This window comes from Stomoxys calcitrans, chromosome 1 (assembly GCF_963082655.1).
Source record: "Stomoxys calcitrans chromosome 1, idStoCalc2.1, whole genome shotgun sequence".
Lineage (NCBI taxonomy): Eukaryota > Metazoa > Arthropoda > Insecta > Diptera > Muscidae > Stomoxys > Stomoxys calcitrans.
In genome coordinates, this window is record NC_081552.1 from 184898597 (window position 1) to 184916949 (window position 18353).

Below are 18353 nucleotides of genomic sequence, written 5' to 3' on the forward strand. Positions count from 1 at the left end.
AACCTAAACTTATATTGGAAGATCAATTGCAGGAGGAAATCGTGAAACTTGGCCACAGAAATTGGTGAAAACAATTTGAAGGCAATTTACCGGCTTTGTGAAATTTCTGATATCGACCGAGAAACTAGCATTGTCTAACGTCCGCCTAAGATGAATCTGATTTTCAAACCATATGGTATCCCTATGCCTTGATCTCATCAAGGTTATCTTAACACATTGCCACAACCACATTATTGGTGCTGCCCTCATCAGTTTCTGGGTGGTTGCTTTCTTTGCATGCTGTAGCAGTAATTCTTTGCTTTTTTTAGGGTAAATGTAACTGTAAGCTTGCCATATGTGTCGAAGGATCTCTTTCAATGTGTGTGTGTGAGTGTGTAAGTGTCTACTTTGCTTTCATGCTTAAAAGCATTCTTATCCTTTTGGCTGTTTATATATCTGTGTGTGTATGTGTATGGGGCTAATGTGCGTTTGCTATTCGTCTTCGTGTTCGTTGTAATCGTCTTTGGGTTTTGTTATCTTGGAAATTATTTTATATGGATATATAATCTGATATAATATTGCAACAATTTGTAAAATGTATTCTTAGTCATTTTTCTTGGGGTTTACATGATCCACTTCCCCCGTGCCGTAACCTCCATTGAATCTTATGGTTGTGCTCTCCACAATTTCTCTTTCCCATTTCCATTTTGCTCATACTGCCAAGGGTATATTCTAATTCAAATGCTTATAAATGGCTTGTCTTGTCGTAAATCACTTTACAATTTGTTGAACAACAAACACGCAGTCACACATCCATATCCATGTCTATCTGTGTATGTGTGTGTTTTTATATACAATGATATTATATAAAATTGTTACCAGCTTTTTTCCACCCCCCGTTTTGGAAAATTCTAAACATTTTCACTTGTCGAGAACAAAAGCAGAAGAGATTTAACATTAGCAGCTTTAGAATATAATTTTTATGGCTACATGTGTATGCATAAGTGAGTCCTTTGGTTGCTATGTGTGGAAGCATGTGATGTTTAAAGAAAGATTGTTTCGGAACAACATTTCATTTAATTTTGGCTTTTACGTATCCTATAGGCCACCGGGATGCAGAGATTAGCATGTCACCTTATGACGCTGAAATTCTGGAATCCAATTCTTGAGGGAATATCTGAAAAAATTTTCATAGGTACTTACCCTCAGGAACGCTAGCGACATTTGTGGAGTATTTAGCCGTATAAAATATCTCTACTAAGTGTAGTCGCTCTGCGGCATGCCATTCGGACACGGCAATAAAAATGAGTTTCCTTACTACCATTGAGTATAAAACTTGAGTCGGACAGTATTGGCATACAGTGTTACCGTAATCCACTGGAATAGAACCGAAAAAACAAATAAACCGTGTTAGAACGGGTGGAGATGTCTTTGAAATTTGGAATGGTTAGAGCTGAGGTATTAGCGAGTCGTGTGCAAATTTTAAGGCATTATATTGTCCGCCAGCCTCTTGGCAGGTCCCTAAATTTGATCACCTCGGTATTTCGAAAATTTGTTGGGGCTGCCAAATCTTCGTTTGTGGGCCGATTTCCAAAATTTTTTTGTTTTTGTTAGATAGTGCTCAAAAATCCCCACAAAAAAGTACGCTTGAGGTCTACAATATCTCGTCTTGTTTTTCCGGGAATAAACGAAATCTTATGACGCTTCTGTCTTCTTCGCTTCTAAACCGAGATCCGAGAAATCGGTCTCTCTTTCATGTTTCGGTCTTGGCTATCAATGTGGTTCGTATGACTCTCCTGTTGAAGCAACTTCTACGATTCTTACAAGACCCAATCAACGTAGGAAGACTTTTTCTCAATGTCCTCATCAATCATCCGGATGGAATGTGAAAGGCAATCTAGACTGTCCGAAAGTCTGCTTGTCAATGTTACGTTATAATCAAAATGCAACTAGAAATTTCCATTCCTTCATCTTGAAATTTGGAAAGAGAATTGTATGTGGCCTATACAAGACTCCAGAAATTGGTTTATATAAAATACTAACCGATCCGGGCCCGCTCCGCTGTGCCTTCTTTAACTCTCTAATATCTTTTTAGAGTGGGGACACTTCCGCTCTGAATGCGGATATCGAATTCATACCATGGTAGCCTTTGACGCTGAACGCATCCGAATCCTGGCGAGAACATCGGACAAAGCGGTGTTTATCTCCTCTTAATGTTGGCAACATTTGCGATGCATTGTCATTTATAAGATTTTCCCAAAAGAGGTGTCGTACTGCGGGACGCTGTTCGGACTCGACTATAAGAAAAGGTCCCTTATCATCGACTTTAAACTTGAATCGAAAAGCACTCATTGATGTGTGAGAATTTGCCCTTCTCGGTTCCCGGTGGTAATGTTTTCATTAGGAGAGCGATGGAACCTCCGACATTTCGACTCAAATATGGATATCAAATTTGTGCTGCACTTTCAAATCCCTTTAATTTGAGCCCCATATTGCCATGGCTGGTAAATATGAACCGTATGGAGGGTGTTTTGGGTCTGGGGCGGCCACCGGCACTTTGCACTGAAAAAAGATATCAAATTCGTTCTTTATTCCCAACGAAAATGTAGTTTCAAAATTGGATATCAAATTCGTTTTCTACTCCCAAATACCATGGTCGGTTATATGTCCATTTGGGGGTATTTGGGGTTGGTCGACCTCCAATTACTTGGACCTAATGTTTTATGCCATACTTGTAATCTACTGCCTAATACTTTTCATTTGAGTCCCATATTGACATGAACTTCGAATATATCTGATTAAAGGAGTTTTGGGGTTGGCGGGGCCCGCTGGGTACTTGGACCCAAATTTAAAACCATATTCGTTTTTTGGTCTCCAATACCTTTCATTTGATACCCTCATTGTGCCCATCGGACCACTTTCGGATATGGGTGGCGTTTTTGGGTAAGGGGAAGGTCCGCATCTACCCGATATCTTAAAATTATAAAATTACGTGTACAATCTGTGAAAAAGTTAGGAAAATCGGTTCAGCCAAGTATCATATAGTCATAATGGGTCTAATGGCGTTTTTGAGGTGTGGCGTGACCCCCTATATTTCAATCTGATTTTGTATGCCATATTCGAAATCTACTCCCGAACTCTTTTCATTTGAGCCCCATATTAAAATGAACGTCCAATATGTCTGTTTGGGGGAGTTTTGGGGTTGGGGCGGCCCGATGGGTACTTAGACTCAAATTTTAATACCATATTCGTATTCTACCGCATTCCAATACATTTCATTTGATACCTATGTTGTCCCGATCGGCCCACTTTTGATTTTGGGTTGTATTTTTGGCATAAGGGGGAGGTACCGTCCCCCTTCCGATACTGAAAAATTATGTAGCCTATGTTTCCTTCTAGACCAACCTTCATAATATGCGAAAATTTCGAGAAAATCGGTGTTGCCGTTTTTCAGTCTATACGGAACAAACAAACGGAGTCCCATATATTCGTGGTCGGCTAATGTGCTCATATCGGGCGTTTTTGTGGGGGGTGGGTTGAGCCCCCACAAAAATGTATTTGTATGCCCGATTCGTTATCAACTCCCGCATACTTTTCATTTGATACCCATATTGTCCTTATCTGTCCACTTTAGATTTTGGGTGGTGTTTTTGGGGTAACGGTAGAGCGTCCGCCCCCTTCCGTTATCAATAAATTATAAAGCCTATTCGTATTTCCTGACCATATTCGTAATCTACTCCCGAATACCTTTCATTTAAGTCCCATATTGTCGTGATCGTCAAATAAACCTATTTTAAGGGGTTTTGAGATTGGGGCGGCTCCCAGGTATATGGATCCAACTTTTATTATGAATTTCGTACTCGTCTCTTCAATACCTTTCATTTGAATCCCATATTGTCCCGATCGGTCCACTTTTATTTTTGGGTAGTACTTTTGGGGTAAGGGGGAGGGTCCGCCCCCTCCCGATATCAAAAAAATATGTAGCCTATGTTTCCTTCCAGACCAACCTACACAATCTGTGAAAATTTCAAGGTAATCGGTTCAGCCGTTTTGGAGTCTATATGGAACAAACAAACCAATCGACAAACAAACATACAAACAAACATACAAACAAACATACATACAAACAAACAAACACAGATTGAATTTTATATATAAGACTAGTTGAACCCGGCCCGCTTCGCAGCGCTTTCTTTTACACCATTAAATTATAACTTTCTTTTCAATTACACTTCTTTGCATTCACTAAGATACGTATATATTTTGCGGCCATGTTTTTATAGAACTTTTGACTATTGTGGAAGCTTGTCTCTTTTTCTCTGTTCGGGTTTGTTTGGCTATTCAAATAATTTCTATCTCCCAATAGATGGCGCTGAATTTGTTGTCGGTGGTGCTCGCTGTTGTTTCCAATCAAATTGTCATCATTTTATCTATTTTTCAAATTCAATCGAATTTTCACTTTTTTGGCCTATCTAATGTCACCGTTGCGTATGGGTAAGCATCTTCGGCATACCCATGCCAAAAATATCAGAAAAAATTTGAGCACTGGATATTCCTTCAATAATAGTTGCGACAATAATCCGTTTGTAAAGCATCGAAATATTCATATGAGAACCATAAAAATTATATATGTATGTATACTTTTGTTCGTCCATCTGTCGAAAGCATACAAACTTTCAAATGGATAAAGCTAGGCGCATTAGAATTTTGCACAATTACTTCCTATAAGTGCAGGTCAGTTGGGATTTTAAATGGGTCATATTGGTCTATGTTTTGATACAGCTGCCATATAAACTGATTTGGATCTTGACCTCTTAAGCCCCTAATCTCCGCAATTCGCAAAATTAGGACTTCCAACATCTGTGCTAAGTATGCTTCAACCCGGTTTAAAACTTGATGTAGCTCCCATCTAAACAGATCTTCTAATATGACTCTTTGAGTCTCTAGAGGGCGCAATTCTTATGCGATTTGGCTTAACATTATTTTAACGACTTCTCCAATGACTTTCCAAATACGTGCCAAATATGGTCTGAATGGGTCCATCACCTGATATAGCTCCCATATGAACCGATCTCCTGAATTCTAATCCAATTTTTGCTGACATTTTGCGCAATGACATCTACTATGGTCTCCAACAGCCAAACCAAGTATGTTCCGAATTGGTTGGTAACCTGAAATAGCTCCAATAGCTTTGCAATTTATATCCATTATCCTTTGTTTGCCTATGAAGAGATATCGGCCAAAAAATGACTAATAAGATCCATGGTAGAGGATATGTATGATTTGGCCCGGCCGAACTTTTCCCGCTTTTACTGTTGTCACTCGCTTCGTTCCCCAAGTCATTTAAAACAGCTATTTTCCCTTTATAAAATCAGCGGTTTTCAATGACTTGGCGAACGAATCGAGTGACAAAACGAAAAAAAAATATGTGCTCATCGGCATACCACTTGGGCTCGACTATAAAAAGGAGGCTTCTTATCTTTCAGCCTAATTGTCAAGCAAAACCCGCTCCACTGAGCTATCGCTTTCAAAATGTAGAAAAATGTCACCTCTGTAACATAATCTACTCTCCAACAGCCCTGATTCTGTGTACGTTCGTTGAGCCTTCCCCTCTAACAGTTTAACACAAACTTGGATATTCGCACTCTACTAAATAAGTTTTTATTTATGGCAAAGATAGCCACATAAACTACCTGAATTATCTATCTTAGCGTGGGAAATTAGCAAAAAATAGTACAGCAAACAACCGCAACGAAATTCCTAGACTTTTTTCTTTATTTTACGAACCGATAGGTTGCCATAACAAAGATAAATGCTGCATAATCAATTTTTACCACTCTGCCCCCTCTATGTTCTTGGTGGCGTCTCAATTCAGTTGATCCATTTCCAAACAGATCAGACGTTAGTGCTGCCATCGATAAGGGAAAGGTTTAGACTTTAATACCCAAAATGTTTACAAAATAACTTACAAGTTCTCCGTTCCATGTTGCCCAGGATGCTTGCGCAATCACATATAAACGACTGAGAATTTTACATTTCTCCCTGTTAGAGCTTTTTTGAACATATGTTATGAATCTATAAATTTCTTTGTCTACGCTGCTACTCGCTTGGGGCGGCTTAGCGCCTATAACATTGATCATCATGTGTAAGTTGTCTATAACTGATTTTATGGCTACCTGTTGAATAGTCATAATGTAGTCTTTTTTAAATCAAATCAAATTGGCATATTAAACGATTCTCAGTGGTAGAGAACTAATTTGCCGGTCTTTATATTAGGTGTGGTGGCGACAGTTCTAAGTAATTAAACCATGCAAAACTTTTGAACATGAAAGTGTTGCCCAGCGGCACGTTGTTTGGCCTTGTATAGGAATAGAAGGCTCCTTGTCGATGAGCTAAAAATGGCGGCCACCTTGACTTAAGGTTTGCAACTGCTCCTATCACACCGAACATCATAACTTTGGGGGTACGGCAGCAGTGACCTGTTAGGTCATTATAATTGATCAACTGTTTCGAGGTGAGGTGGTCCGCTAGATATTTGGACCGCGTTTTTTTATGTGATATTCGTAGTTTACTCCCGAATACCTTTCATTTGAGTCCTATATTGATATATACGTCTTGGGCTACCCCTTGGATACTTTAACCGAAGTTTTTATACCACATTCGTTTTCTACTCACCAATATCTTTAATTTGATACCCATATTGTCCCTATCGGTCAACTTTTGATTTTGGGTGGCGTTTTTGGGGTAACGGGGGTGGGTCCGCCCGCCTTCAACATCAATAAATTATATAGCCCATACCTCCATCCTGACCATATTCGTAATCTAGTCGCGAATACCTTTCATTCGAGTCCCATATTGTCATTATCGTCCAATGAACCAATTTGGGGGGTTTTGGGGTCGGGGCGGCTCCCCAATTACTTGGACTCAATTTTAATATGGAAATCGTACTATACCTTTTGAATACCTTTCATATAAGTCCCATATTGTCCCAATCGGTCCACTTTTATTTATGGCTGGTACTTTTGGGGTAAGGGGGAGGGTCCGCCCCCAATGCGATATCAAAAAGTTATATAGCCTATTGCTCCTTCCGGACCACTCCCCACAATCTGTGAAAAATTCAAAGAAATCGGTTCAGCCGTTTTTGAGGCTATACGGAACAAACAAATTTACAAACCCACAAACAGACAAACAAACAAACATACAAACAAACAAACACAAATTCATTTTTATATATATAGATGACTTTGAAGCAGAATCCAAGATTAGGCCCGGCCGAACTTAGCACGCTTTTACTTGTTTTTCCTTCATATATAGTTGAGGATTAGCATTTGAAATACTATATCAATGAAAAAGAAGACCTTTTTAGAGCATGTATGACAGTATGCAAAAAACACAATTTTTCTTCAAACAAGTAATAAGGAATTGGTAGCACATCACCATTATCATTAAGCAAATCGCAACTACTCATCTCTTGATTTAAAGTCCCCCATGCCAGTCTTTTACAAACCCACAAAAACCAAAACATCAAAAGAAAAGCCATTTAAAAACGCAATTGATTTGATGAATGTTTGGTAATATCATTAACAAATTGAATACAACACTCTCACCCTCGGTAACGACAAACTTCTCACCCCCCCCAATCATAAGAAAAAAGGCAAGGAGAAACAAAATCAATGCCGATTTTTATAAATTGCCAAACAATATGGGCAAACAAGTCTTGCGAGCAGCCATCTACCCCTTTCCCTCAAAGCCATCTGCCCATGTTCCATTCGCATGGACCACCCACCATGATGATTGTTTTTCTTCGTTCGATATTCTAGTAAGGACTCACTCCAAAAAATTACAAGTGTATAACAATTTTTCAAATATTTACAATGGCAAAATCAAGAGCACAAAAAAGGGTTGAAATTGATTGCAAATGATATCGAAATGCGACAATGAATGAAAGTCAACCAAATTTAAATGAAAAAGGGTACAAAAAGAGAGAGAGAGAGGAGGGTATGAAGCTTTTGCTGCGGTGTTGAACTTCATTCAATTCAATCCATGATTGATGATGGTTATGTAAATGGCAAATCGAAATAAAAAATGGGATATTTTTCGCTATGAAATCAATACAGCAAATGATGGAATGAACAGTGGGTTTTACAAGCAAATGTGGTTTAAGATCATTGTGATGGAGGAATGGAACAAGTTCAATAAAGTGCAAATATGCCAACCTAATTATTCGGATAAGTTAGATATGGCCACACCTTCGTGGGGCGTTTGCAGTTCCCACCAACTATCATGCGTTGCACTTTGTAATTGGGTAACCTTCTCGCTATGTCCACGCCCAGTTCCTAGGAGTAATCCCTAATATTCAATTCCATGTCCAACAAAGCACCCAGGTATTTTATACTACAAGTATCTGGAGAGAGGAGAAACGTCTATTCCGGAGAAAGAAAAAGGAAATGGAAGGATGTGCATGTAATCCCATTGAGATGTACAGGAGTCAGAATGAAGTCCGGAAATTCTACCAAAGAATTAAACATCAAACCAATGGCTTTAGTGCAGTCACATACTCCTGCAGAGACAAAGAAGGAAATCTGGTAACTGACACAGACAGCATGCTGACGATATGGAAATAACATTTTACCCAACTGCTAGTGTTCGACGTTGGTGGCGAAGAGGATACCGCAGAACCAATCCCTGAATGTTTACATCCTAGTCAAAACGAGGTCCAGGTGCCAGTGACCCGACTGAGAAACAACAAGGCAGCAGGAGCCGACGGGTTACCTGCTGAACTATTTAAGACCGGAAGCGACACGCTGATAAGGCGTATGCATCAGCTTACCTGCGCAATCTGGCTAGAAGAACGCATACCCGATGATTGGAATCTCAGCATACTATGTCCCTTACACAAGAAAGGAGACGAGACGGAATATGCCAACTACAGAGGAATAAGTGTTCTTCCCATCGCATACTGTGTGCAAGATTAAAACCTAAAGCCAATGAGATAATTGGGTACTATCAATGAGGCTTTAGACCTGGTAAATCCACCCTAGACCAGATATTCACTCTGCGCCAAAAGACACGAGAAGGACAACTCAACACCTACCATGTCTTCGATGACTACAAAGCTGCTTCAGGCACTCCTTTATGTTCAAAGGTATTTCAAGCAATATATGAGTTTGGTATCCCTGCTAAATGAATAAGACTCCGCACGATGACACCTGATGATACGAGTTCCTGAGTAAGAATAGAAAAGAAGCTCTCGGAACCATTCAAGACCAAACGAGGTTTCTGACAAGGAGACAGCCTATCGTGTGATCTCTCTAATATCCTGCTGGAGAAGATTATACGAAATTCAGATGTGAATAGATATCGCACAGTACTCACAAGAGAACAAGTGCTACTCGCCTATGCCGACGACATCGATATCATATATCGGTCATCGGAAATAGTAACTGCAGCCTTTGGAAGAATCGAAAGTGAATCAGTGAAAATGGGTCTGGCAGTAAATGGAGATAAAACGAAACGAATGGATGGAATCAACTCCCAAAACGCCATGTTCAACCGAGCAGATAAAGAAAGTGGAGAAAGTTGGGAACCACAACATTGAAATAGACGGTAACTTTATCTACCTCGGCACCGCCGTAACCGAAACGAATGACACCAGTTTTGAAATAAAGTGAAGAATAACACTGGCAAACAGATGCTACTTTGTATTAAGTAAGGCCACCTCTTGACAGACGAAGATTGCACTATAAAAGACACTGATACTATCTGTATTGTTATATGGTTCTGAGGCATGGGTACTTGTGAAAGCAGATGAGGCAGTGCTTGGAGTGTTTGAGAGAAAGATTCTTCGTCAAATATATGAACCAGTTTCCGTAAATTGAGAATATAGGCGACGTATGAGCCACGAGCTGTATGAGCGGTATGACGACGATAGCAAAGGTACACGTATCAAAATACAACGGCTGCATTGGCTGAGTCATGTTGTCAGAATGGATGAAGAAGCTCCAGCAAAGAAGTATTTTGAAGGTAAACACGGTGGTACACGCAAACCGTGAGAACCAAAAGCCCAATGAAAAGATCAAGTGGTGGGAGACACTTAGAAACTTGGTGTCAGAGATTATAAAATGAGCGCAGAAGATAGAGGCGCTTGGAACGCTATTCTACGTTCGGCTAGTGGAACAAATTTTCTGCCATAGCCAAGTAAAGTAAGAAAAGTAAGTATCCGTAATGGATAATTTTTCCCAGGAATTTTTAGTTGATATGAGAGAAGTATTTCCTTAAAAGGATTTTTAAGTGATAAACTAAAAAATGTTTCTATCATATTCCGATTTAAACCACAATGCCAATCTGACTATATACAGAGAAAATTAGTCTGCAATGTTGGAATTTTATCTTGAATTCAATTATAAAACATGTAAAACATTCACTCAATGGCTACAATGCCATTACATGCAATTTTTTTATAAACCATTTTCTTAGTTGCTATCAAAGGCATTCTTTGATAAAATACTTTCACTAATTCGTCTAAGGAAAGGTAATACGAAAGGTAATGAGAATATTTATCAAATTGTTCATTTTATTCAAGGCTCAAGTTACAGGGCAGCACAGGTGGGCGACATCTATAAAGCTGAATTAAGAAGATACAAAGTTGAGATGAAAAGGCTTCGAAAAAATCCTGTATGGATATCTGCTGCTCCGTTGAAGAAATTTCCGAGGCATTTACGCTTGTGAAGCATCAAAGCCGGAATCATTCACACCACAAGTGTCTAGTGTATTGAGGAACAGTGGGTTCACTACTTTCTCAATTATCCATGGATGCTCATCATGATAAGTTCCAACGAATCTTGTGCAACAGTGGTGGAAATTGTGAATCCTGACTATTGTTCGGTTTCTGCAGATAAATCTCTACTATTGTTAGACCGCTCCGGCAGCACTAAAGGTCCTTCTCATGGCAGGAGGATATGACGTTGTTCTTATCCAGGAACCATCTTTTTGTGGAGGAACACATCGAAATAAACATTTCCGACCCTATAAAATATTCAATATATAGGTATATATTATTGATCGTCATAAAAATCAAAAACGATCTAGCAATGTCCGTCCATCCGCCTGTCTGTTGAAACACGCTACAGTCTTTAAAAATAGAGATTCTGCTAAAAACTTATACAAATTAAATTTAGTTGAAGGACAGAATTTCATTCAACATATCAAACGTCTGTCAAACTAGCAAAAATTAAAGCTAGGAACCGAACAAGGATGATTGAGAGACCGGTTTATATAGGAGCAATAACAGGTTACAAACTGATTTGGATCGTATTAGTTACAGTTGTTGGAAGTCGTAACACAACACTATGTGCAAAATTTCAGTAAAATCGGATAAAAATTGAGGCTTCCAGGGGCTCAAGAAGTCAAATCGGAAGATCGGTTTATATTGGAGCTATATCATATTATATACCGATTTGGACAGTACTTGACGCAGTTGTTGGAAGTCATAATAGAACACTATGTGGAAAATTTCAGCCAAATCGGTGGAAAATTGCTGCTTCCAGGGGCTCAAGAAGTCAAATCGGGAGATCGGTTTATATGGGAGCTCTATCATGTTATAGACCGTTTGGGACCGCACGTGGCACAGTTATTGGAAGTGATAACAGAACACTACATGCAAAAGTTTAGCTAAATCGGAAAAAATTGCGGCTTTCGGGGGCTCAAGGTGATCGGTTTATATGGCAGCTATATCAGGTTATAGACCGTTTTGGATCGCACGTGGCACTATTGTTGGAAGTGATAACAGAACACTACATGCACAATTTCAGCCAAATCGGACACACATTGCGGTTCCAGGGGCTGAAGAAATCGGGAGATCGGTTTATATGGGAGCTACATCTAAATCTGAACCGATATAGCCCATCTGCAAACCAAAACGACCTACATCACGATCTCCATACATGGCATAGCAATTTGCGTTAAAGTCAAAAATAGAAACAAGGTCCTCAAGTACTTGGGGTGCAGACAAAGAAACCTTATGGACCACGTATAAAACAATTGGCCGGTCTGTGGTAAGTTGTGCAGCGCCAGTGTGGTCTCGTCCAGTTTGTGACACGCAGTAGAATTATATTCAGATCTGTCAGAATGCCGCCCTCCGAACTGCAACGGGCTGTCTTCTCAGTTCTCATGTGGACCACCTCCATCAGGAGACAAAGATCCTACCAGTGCAAAGACATAACTACATGTTTTCTAAGCAATGCCTTTTGAGCTGTTATCGCAGAGACCAACCAAATCATCATCTTGTGGATAGATATCCACCGCCCAGAAGCCTTAAGGTAGATCTACATGATCCAGAGCATGAGGTTCAGCGCTACAAGAGAGAACCTCTAGATCAAGCGGTATATCAAGCAGGTCTAGACAACATTCATGCAGACACGGTAGCAGATGCGGTAAATGGCTTCCGGGAGTGTAGTGCTAGGAGAACGACCGCCTCCCATTGCACCTGAAGAAATTGACCTTTCCCGGCAAACCAGAGTAGTTCTGGCTCAATTACGTTCCGGCAGATGCAGCCGCCTCAACTCCTACAGAGCAAGGATTGATGCCGATGTGCAAAATGTATGTCTCGATTGTAACTAGGGACCAAACGATAGACGTCACCTGTTTAACTGCCCGGCTAGACCCACTCGACTCAGACCCTCAGACATACACATAAGCCAGTAATCGGCTTGCTGTGCGGTCTTAATACTAAAAGTAACCTCGAAAAAAGGCTGGTATTCTCAGATCCGGATCTTTCGACAGGATTTTCGTCGTTCTACTGATCGTTCCACAGTGTTAAATGCGAGGTGCTCGCCCACGCTCTTAACTGTCCAAGATCACTCCTAAATATTTGACTTTGTCATCGATCTAATTCGTTCTGTTGAGCGAACGTGTTGCATCAAATTGGCCCACCTCCGTCTTCCTTGTGAACAGACAGTCCGATTCAGGTTTAAGATCAATGATAAGGGGTCTCCTTTTTATACCCGAAAGGGGTACCGCAGTGCGACACCTCTTTAGAGAGAAGTTTTTTCATAGCATTGTTCCTCACAAATGTTGCCTGCATTAGGAGGGAAAAACCACCGCTGAAAATTTTTTCTGATGGTCTCGCCAGGATTCGAACCCAGGCTTTCAGCGACATGATAACCTCTGCGCTACGTTGGCCTCCGTAATGTAAGTATGATGGTTTAATGTCGGTTGACTTTATACAGTTAGATAAGGTTGAAAAGAGGGTGCGGATACCAATCCGTCCCAAGCCACTATGGACATACACATAAGCCAGCAACCGGCTCGTTGGTTACTGGCTTACTAAAAGTAACCTCGAAAAAAGGGTCGTCTTCTCAGATCCGGATCTCTCAACAAGATTTTCGTCGTCGTACCGACCACTGTATTAAATGCGCGGTGCCCGCCCATGCTCTTAACGCGGATTGCGTCGCCTCCAAAGGCTTCGGATTAACTGAGTTTGTTGACGGCAGTCCTCTGGCCTTTACTGCCACATCGGCTGCCCTTTCATTGCCTCTTACTATGCAGATCTTACTCAACAATGCAGATCTTACCATACTCAGATAAAGCTTTAATCTCCTTCTTACATAATGACCTTACCGTCCTGGTTATTAGTGCCCTGATGCCAGTTTACTGTCCGTAAAATTGTTCACACTCAACGTCCTCGGGTTAACACCACACCACTTCATGCATTCCGTGATCGCAGGCGAAGGCCTGCAGCATCATATTAGGGTTAGGCAGTCGAAAACAGATCTCGGTACCCGGGATCTCAATGAAGACCTTTAGGCTCACTCTGTCCTCTAGAGATTTGATCCATCTGTGAAGCACGAACTTCCAGACGGCAGTACTAGGGTTCCGTCAATCTAAGACTGTACCGCAGCCAGCAGTTACTCGCACTCGACCTCAAGGTTCATCTCAGGTGTCCGATCGGAAACTTCTTCTCTTCCTTTCAGTTTTCCTCTCGTCACCTCGATTATACCGCGATGGTATGAACTGCTCCGATCCTCAATCCATTCTCCCATCGCCTTAAGTCTCATAGCCGCAGTGGCTGCCTCCTACTTAATCTGCAAGTGTAAAGGTCTGATTCTAGAATAGTCTCCAGCGCCATAGTAGGCGTGGCTCTCGTCACTACGCCTATGCCAAAACAGCATGTTCTGTGAACCGGTTGTATTATCTTTACGCTGCACTTTTTTTCCATCGCAGTCCACCAAACAACAGAGGCTTAAGTAAGTACTGGTCTAATCATGCTCCTGTAGAGCCAGTGGACTATTCACGGATTCAGGCCCCATTTTAAGCCTACGGCCTCAGGTGTAGACTGAGCCCAAAATCTGTGAATTTCCTATCCAAGATCACTCTTAAGTATATGATCTTGGACAGCTATCTAAATAGTTCTGTTGAGGGAACGTGGTGCATCAAATTGGCCCACCTTCGTCTGCCTTGTGAACAGGCCGATTTCGGTCTACCCTGGGTTCCGTCATTTAATCATGCAATCATTTTCTGGTTGTGGATTTAATTTATGAGTACATACATTTATCGGTATTATTCATGTGTATGCACATGGATGGTATTTGCTGACAGATACCAAATGTCAATTGCTGTGATTTCCCCCAGATTTAATAATCATAAAGAATTAATTCTAACAGCAATTCCACGATCATAATTCATTGGGCATTTGTTAATAATTTTCCATAGATTCCAAATTAATTGTGATAAGGTTTCGCTTTGCATTAAGGCCGCCATAAATCGTAGATTATTCAGGAGTTGTTTTCTAATTCCTATGCCACTACCGACAACGACAACCGACAGTATTGGTATCAAATTTATGTGGGGTATTCACATTTAATATCTCTGAACTTTTGTGTCCATGCTTGGGAAATTGGGATGTATTCGTTTATTGATTAATAATTGTTTTAATTATAATTGGAAATTCGAAAACAGATTTGGGTATTTGCTTCTTATTAATTCAGTGACTACGATAAAGCAAAGGGTTCTAATTAATTTATTATTGATGATAATTTCGTAAATTCTTTGGGCTTTATCGCAACTAAATAACGGCATAAAAATAATTAAATTTCATGTGCTACTACTAATTCATATCAGTATTTTAAGTTTTTGGGTAGTGATAAGCTAAAGGTGTTGTTTTTAAAACTTAATTGAAATTAAATTTAAACAAGTAAAAAGGCGTTAAGTTCGGCCGGGCCAAACTTTCGTCAAAATCCGATGAAAAATACTTTATGCTCCATAGCAGCTATATTCAAAAATGATCCGATTTGGACGAAATACTAATAAGTACAATTGTGAATAACAAAATATTGATCTTTTAAGTAGCTATACCGATCTGAACCATATACGACATGGATGTCGAAAAGCCTAACATAAGTCACTGTGTTAAATTCCAGTGAAATCGGATTATAAATGCACCTTTTGTGGGGCAAAGACTTTAAGTCGAGAAAAAATGTCAAAGAGCCTAACACAACTCCCTGTCCCAAATTTCGGCGAAATCGGACAATAAATGCGCCTTTTATGGCCCCAAAACCTTAAATCGAGAGTTCGGTCAATATAGCAGCTATATCCAAATCTAGACCGATCTAGGCCAAATTAAAGAAGGATACCGTATGGCCCTACACAACTCACTGTCCAAAATTTCAACAAAATCGGATAATAAATGGGGCTTTTATGGGCCTAATACCCTAAATCGTCGGATCGGTCTATATGGCAAATCTGGACTGATTATCAAATTAAGGAAGGGCCTTAAACAACTTTCTGTCCCAAACTTCAGCAAAATCGGACAATAAATGCGCCTTTTATGGGCTCAAAACCTTAAATCGATAGATCGGTCTATATGGCAGCTATATTCAAATCAGGACCGATATGGGCCAATTTGATGAAGGATGTAGAAGGTCCTAACACAACTCACTGTACCAAATTTCGGCGAAATCGGACAATAAATGCGCCTTTTGTGGGGCCAAGACTGTAAGTCGAGATTTCGGTCTATATAGCAGGTATATCCAAAATCTGGACTGTTTGGGGCCATGTTGCAGAAAAATGTCGAATAGCCTATCACAACTCTCTGTCCCGGGTTTCTGCGAAATCGGACAATAAATGCGCCTTTTATGGCCCCAAAAACCTTAAATCGAGAGATCGGTCTATATGGCAGCTATATTCACATCAGGACCGATATGGGCCAAATTGAAAAAGGATGTAGAAGGTCCTAACACAACTCACTGTCCCAAATTCGGCGACATCGGACAATAAATGCCAAATGCCAAAAACGCCTTTTATGGACTCAAAACCTCAAATCGAGAGTTCGGTCTATATGGTAGTTATATCCAAATCTAGCCCGATCTAGGCCAAATTAAAGAAGGATACTGTGTGGTGAAACACAACTCACTGTCCCAAATTTTGGCAAAATCGGATAATAAATGTGGCTTTTATGGGCCTAATACCCTAAATCGGCGGATCGGTCTATATGGCAGCTATATCCAAATCTGGACTGATTAGCGCCGAATTAAGGAAGAATGCCAAAGGACCTGTCTCAAATTTCAGCAAAATCGGATAATACATGTGGCTTTTATTGGCCTAATACCCTAAATCGGCGGATCGGTCTATATGGGGGCTATATCAAGATATAGTCCGATATAGCCCATCTTCGCACTTAACCTGCTTATGGACAAAAAAATAATCTGTGCAAAATTTCAGCTCAACATCTCTATTTTTTAAGACTTAAGCGTGATTTCAACAGGCAGACGGACGGACATGGCTAGATCGTCTTAGATTTTTACGCTGATCGAGAATATATATACATTATAGGGTCGGAAATGGATATTTCGATGTGTTGCAAACGGAATGACAAAATGAATATACCCCCATCCTTCGGTGGTAGGTATAAAAAAGGCATAACAGGTTTAAGTCGATATAGATGGAGTTAAATAACTTAAACCCTAACTCAAACCGCTTTTGTAAGCTTTGGGAAGTGGACTTGTATTTGAGGCTGTTCCCGTTTGTAGGTAGGTACTATGCAGAAGTTATTCTGGTGTTTTTCTAGTCGGATTATAATAACCAAGTAAAAGCGGCCGGGCCGAATCTTATATACCCTCCACCATGTATCGAATTTGTCGAGTTCTTTTCTCGGTATCTCGTTTTAGGCCTCCAAAGGATAAAAGAAAAGAATTGCTATGCTATTGGAGATATATCTTATATCCGATTCGGACCATAATTAAAATTAATGTTGGAGACCATAGCAGAAGTCATTGTCTAAAATGTCAGCCAATTCGAATAAGCATTGCGCCCTTATTGGGTTCAAGAAGTAAAATATTGAGTTTGGTTTATATGGGAGCCGGATCAGGCTATGGAGCGATTCGTACCATATCTCATACGTAAATTGAAGGTCAAGCCGTTGTACAAAATTTCAGTCAAGTCGGATAAGAACTGCGGCCTCTAATGGCTATAGAAGTCAAGATCCTAGATCGGTTTATATGACAGCAATATCAGGTTATGGACCGATTTGAACCATACATTTCACAGTTATTGAAAGTCATAACAAAACACTTCATGCAAAACTTCAGCCAAATCGGATAAGAATTGCGACATATAGAGGCTCAAGAAGTCAAGACCCCAGATAGGTTTATACGACAGCTATAGCAGGTTATGGACCGATATCAACCATTCTTTTCACAGTTGTTGGAAATCATAACAAAACTCCTCATGCTAAATTTCAGCTAAATGGGATAAAAATTGCTCGTTCTAGTGGCGCAAGAAGTCAATATCCAAGATCGGTTTATATGACAGCTATATCAAAACATGGACCGCTATGGCCTATTTACAATCCCAACCGACCTACACCAATAAGAAGTATTTGAGTATAATTTTGAGCGGCTAGCTTTGCTCCTTCGTAAGTTAGCATGATTTCGACAGACAGACGGACATGGCTAGATCGATTTATAATGTCATGACGATCAAGAATATGTATACTTTATGGGACCTTAGATGAATATTTCGAGGAGTTACAAATGGAACGACGATTTTAGTATATCCCAATCCAATTCATAACATTAAATACCCACTACAATGGATATATTAATCATCCTTTTTATATTATAACTCCACAAAAACATCCATAGTTCTTTTTAAAGAGAACTTTCCCAAGAACTCTTACACAAATAACAGATTCAGCGAAATCGGGCAATAAATCTCCTTAAGTCGAATAACGGGAGGCTTTAAGCAACTCACTATTTCAAATTGCAGCGAAATTGGATGATTGCGGTTTTTATGGGCTTCAGACCCTTAATCGGCAGATCGGTCCATATGACAGCTATATTCAAATATAGTCCGATCTGAACCACATTTGGGTCGGATGT